General features: G+C 35.9%; 1 pseudogene; it reads right to left on the bottom strand.

Moving 5' to 3' along the window:
• Window positions 1-2976: 2976 nt before the first annotated feature.
• On the bottom strand, window positions 2977-4844 carry LOC120148125 (annotated as a pseudogene).
• Between the last annotated feature and the right edge of the window lie 587 nt (window positions 4845-5431).

The following is a 5431-nucleotide window of genomic DNA, read 5'->3' as shown; positions in this document are numbered from 1 at the left end:
CATCGAATGCCCAAATAGCCTAATTTAGCCCTTAATTTAATTAAGGGAGTGTGATATTGATCCATAAAGGACGATATAAGTCTAAGAAGGCCTAAATGCAAGAATTAACTGAAATAACCTTAAGAGGTGTAAAATTACCGAAACGCCTTAAGATGGATAAAATTACAAAATAACCTACAACCTTTTTTATTAAATTAAAGTGATTATAAAGTAGTATACATTCTAAATACTCTTAATCATTTGAGACTGAACGTTTAATCACCCTATTGTAATTGCTGATGATCGAATCCAACCTTGAATAATTAAAAGTGAGGGTTAAATGGATGAGAAACATAAATGGCTCTGTTGGATGTATTTCATTTTCCATAAAATATTTTTCCCTTTTTTTGGTGTTTGGCTGGATAAAATGATTTACAGTCAAAGGAAAATGAATTTCAAGTTATTTTCTCTAAAACAATTTACGAAAATTTTTCGAAAGTCATTTTTCTTTAACTTCTCACGAGTTTTTTCTATTTCCCCAAATATTTCGCTCTAGACCTACACAGTTAATCTTCGTCACACATTTATCGACAACCGACTCTTCTCATCGGCTCTCTTCCCTTTAGCAATTCTCTCCCTCTTATCGGTTTCCCACGGGTTTACCATCATCACCCTAAAGCTTCCCACGGGATCTTTCTATTTCATTAAATCATTTAGTATTATTTTTCAGGCTTTGTGTCTTAAAGTTGATAGTATAAGCAGACTTTGTTTCTGTTGATAGTGTAAACACTAATTTTTTTTTTCCATTTTTGTTTTTATTATTATTATTAAAATTATTATAATAATTATTATTATTATTATTATTAAATATTATTACAAGCCCAAATCGAGGCCCAATTACAAACTTGGTGCCCAGACCGAGAAACCCTAACCTTTTTAGGGTTTTCTGAAAATCCCAGCCGCCCCAGCCAACAGTTCAGCTTTCAGCCACCTCTGATGATTCCAATAGTCTCCAGCAGCAGCCGACGTCTCTACCAGGTGTTCCACCCCGCTGTAGCCACGACACCGCCGTCTCAAAGAAGCCTCCAGAAACGCCTCGTCATCACCCCACGTCGAGCTCTATGGTGAGTCACCACCATAGCTATGGTGACTCACCGAGAAACCCTTCTGTGACCGATCCGAGGAGTGTTTCGTCGAGGCTATAAAAGCCTAGACTCACCTGCAAAATAAAGAATGGGAGGAAGAACAGGAGATAACAGACAACAACAGACAGCCACGAAACAGCAGACAGAGAGAACCCAAAAGATAAAAAATAGAGGAGAGAGCAAGAACCAGAGAGACAACAACAAAATAAACCCCACAACAGCGAATCAAAATAAAAAAAAGAAGATAGAAAGAGACTTACCCTCAGAGAACCCAAACGTCACCGAGAACCATAGAGAACCGAAGGTAAAACCCTCGGTTTATTGTAGATCTAGAGTTATCAAATGGCTTTTAGGGGTAAATAAGGTCGGATTTAGGTTGAGGGTTTAAAGATCTTCGTTTTGAGGTATAAATTTAGTCGCCGACCACCGCCAGCGGTGGTCATTGGTGTCGGAGTACGGCGGCTGATTGGTGCTTGGGCTCCCTCCGAGCGGAGGTTTTAAAAGCGAAATGAGAGAAAAAAAAATTTCTCTCTGATAGAGAGAAAGGAAAAAGGAAAAAAGAAAAAATGAAAGCAAATGGCCAAAGAGGCCGGTTAAAAGGGTAATTAAATCCCTCCCCCAAAACGACGCCGTTTTAGGGAGGGTACCTGTGTAATTTCACTCGTGGAAATACCCTTTCCGCAGTCACTCCAAGTTTGTAATATTACAAATTAGTCACTGAATTCAATTTTAATAAGTTTTAATTCGGTTTTCTAACCGTATTAATTATAATTTAGTCCATATTAGTATTTATATTTAGGATAAATAATAGATTTAGTCCTTGTAATTTTGTTAATTATATTTTAATCATGATAGTATGTTCTAATTTAATGTTAAAATTTTATATAATTGTATTTTAGTCACTAAATTAATAAATAAGAAAAATAGCATGTTTAATCCCTATAATTTTAAATATTAATTATAAATTAAGTATTTAATTTATTAGATTATAATTTAGTCACTAATTTTAAATATTTTCATTATTATAAGTTTTATTGCTCTAATTGTATTTTTGTTTATTTATGTTTAATTTTACTTGTATATATTTAAATATTATTTTTATTATTATTATATAGTCATATAAATATATATAATGAATAATAATTTATATTAAATCTTAATTTAATTTTACATAAATTATTTTCATATTTTAATATTTATTATTTTTCAATATCAAAGAAAATGGCAGTCTTAATACAACTGGATGTCCTATTCTGGTATTTTAAATTAATATTATAAAATTATAATTTATTTTTAAATTATTATAATATTTATTAATATCAAAGAAAAGAGCTGTCTTAAGGCACCTAGAAGTTTTTTCTAATATTTCTAAATAATAAATATTTTATTTATAAATATATATAAATTATTTTTTCTCATAATTATAATTTTGAAATAATAGAATTATAAATTAAATATATTTTGATTTTTAAATTTCTAATAATAGAGACAATTTATAATTAAAAAGTACCAATTTTGGGCATTGTAGGGTTGCTAATCCTTCCCTAAACGTAACCGACCACGAATCCCTTTTTATTATTAAAAAGAACGAATTTTTGGTTAAAACGCAGATTAGTTTATCTTTTAACTGATGTTTTTTTTTTAAAATTCTTTTAAAAGATAATTTTTTAGGTATCCGACCTACCTGACCCAAAAGGCCGATGGCGACTCCCAAATTATTTTCAAAACCATTTATTCACATCAATTTTCCCGCCAAATAAAAAAAATTCGTACCCGAACGAAAACCAGTTACGACATATAGTATTTTGATTTATACAAACAATTGGAGTAATTCAAGCATATACTTGAAAATGGTAAAAAGCAAATAATGGATGAAAACAAAAAGCATTCCATAACACAAAAGTAAATCATAAAATTGTTTATGCCAAAACTACATTGTGAAAAGAAAAACAATTTGATTTCCTTCTTAAGACCCCACCATCTACTCCTCTGCTGCATCTTTGCTTTTTTTCTTCTTTTTCTTCTTTTCACTTTTATCATCATTTGCACCCAGCAGCAGCAGCCTCCTCGCTCTTCTTTTTTTTCTTCTTCTCCGACTTCTCTGTATCCGGTGATGTAGCTTCAGCCTTATCTTTGTTCTTCTTTTTCTTTTCCTTCTCAACCTTCTCTTCGGTTTCTGCTTCATCACCCTCTTTATCCTTCTTATGCTTTCTTTTCTCCTTCTTCTCAACCTCAGCTTCTCCTTCATTAACCTTAGCTTTCTTAGCAACAACCGGAACAGGGCTATCACCGCTTCATCCAATTTACGCTTCCGCCCCTCTCCATCTTCCTTTTCCACCACTGAAATCTCCTTCATTGCAGGTTCTGCAGAAGCTGCTTGGCTGGCGACCATAGAATCCCCACCAGTTGGCAAGACAACATTTCTTAACCACTCTTTAGGAGTACTATCATTCGGCTTCCCATGCTTATCCAATTTGCCGTCTGCAATCAATTTCTTCTTCATAGATGCAGTTGGTCCCAAGCCCCACTTCCTCGGATAAGTATCCCTGTCCATGACGACCCTCTTAATCTTAGCCACCACACCGTGATCACAAGTAGCCATAACCGCGGTCGTCATTTCAGCAATTCCCAGAGCAATCGCCTCTCCTTTAGTGGTCATCAACACAACTTCCTCCCCGACCTCGATATCATTCTCGAACCTCAGCAACCCCGGAATCATCAACTTCGCCCCGTAACAAATAGCATTAACAGCAGAGTCCTTCACAACCAACCTCTTATAACTAGTCAAAAGAACTTCAAGAGGCATAATCACCCTCCTCAAATAAGTCTCGTCTCTGTAGTTATCATGAACCCATTGAGCATCCATAACATCATGCATAGTGACCATATTATCTTTCTCCCCTAAAATCCCAGACCTAACCCTCCTAAGTTCCTGCATATGCCACCAACCCAAGAATCACCCAATGAACCACATGTCCTAACATAAGTACCAGCTTCACAAGAAATCCAAAAAACAACCAAATGTCTATCGACATCATACTCGAGAAGCTTACTTTCGTAAATTGTTCTAATCCGAAGCTGGCGTTTAACGGCCGATATCAACGGCGGCCGCTGAAAAACAGCTCCTGTCAAGCTTTCGAGAGCCCTAGCAACCTTGGCGACATCAGGCACTTTGGAGTGCAAACGGGCAACGCATACGTACTCCTTGCCTGCACCCTGTTGGGATTTAACAAGCCGTGTGGCTCGATCGATACAGACGATGAGATTGCCGGTGACTTTGGGGTCCAAAGTTCCACTGTGACCGGTCTTCTCGACGCGCAAAATGCGCTTAATCCAAGCAACGACTTCATGAGATGAAGGGTTAGAGGGTTTATCGAGGTTCAGGATACCGTACCTGATGTACTCGGCGAGGGGCCGCTTGAGGGGAGAGAAACCGGAGGGAAGCGGCGTGTAGTGTCCGGTTCGGACGTTGAGACGGTCGTAGTTTTTGAGGAGTATGGGCCACTGGGAAGTGTCGATGGAAGGGGTGGTGCTCTGGGGTTTGATCATGAAATCTTGCTCCGATTCTTTGGCTTCAACATCTGGACCGGTTTTCTTCTTGTGCCTCTTCTTTTCTGAACGAGACAGCTCCACTTCAGACATTTTTTTCTTCTTTCTTCTAGGGTTATTGAGCGGGGGTTTAGGGTTCAGTAGGTGGTGCCTGTAATGTAAGGAGGAAAGAAGCATTTATATTGTTAGGGTTTTAGAGCTTTTAACTGTGGGGAATGGGATGGGCTTCCTCTAATTAGGGCTCACCCGCCTTTCTAATATTAAGGGGTTTGGGCCTTGTATTACCATTTCATTTTCACACGAAATCATCGCATTTCCAATAAAAATTATGCACGAACCAAGTGAACTGTTGTTTCTTTAGGTTTTTTTGTTCAAACACATCGTATTTAAGGATATAAATATTTATTGTCGATTATTTAAAATACTTTAAATAGATATTTCATTATATTCAAATTTCAACCCAAATTTATATATATACATATAATACAATTTTATAATACCATTACAAATTTAAAACTTTTAATTTGTTTAAATAAATCTAATTTTTAAGGAGGTGTTTGAAAACTTGAATTCCAAGATTTAGATTTTAAAAATAGTGTAAATTAAATAACAAAACTTAAACTCAAAACATGCATCACTATTTCTCAAAAACCCATGATCTCATGACTAAAAATTTAGGTGAAAGTATTCACCAGGTGGAATATGCAAGGGTCCTAGGCACCCTAATGTATCTCATGATCTGTACGAGGCCATACATC

The sequence above is a fragment of the Hibiscus syriacus genome, unplaced genomic scaffold (genome assembly GCF_006381635.1).
Source record: "Hibiscus syriacus cultivar Baekdansim isolate YM2019G1 unplaced genomic scaffold, ASM638163v2 tig00110949_pilon, whole genome shotgun sequence".
In the NCBI taxonomy this organism is placed as follows: Eukaryota; Viridiplantae; Streptophyta; class Magnoliopsida; order Malvales; family Malvaceae; genus Hibiscus; species Hibiscus syriacus.
The sequence above is the reverse complement of the archived record's forward strand: the minus strand, read 5'-3'. Positions and strand labels throughout refer to the sequence as shown.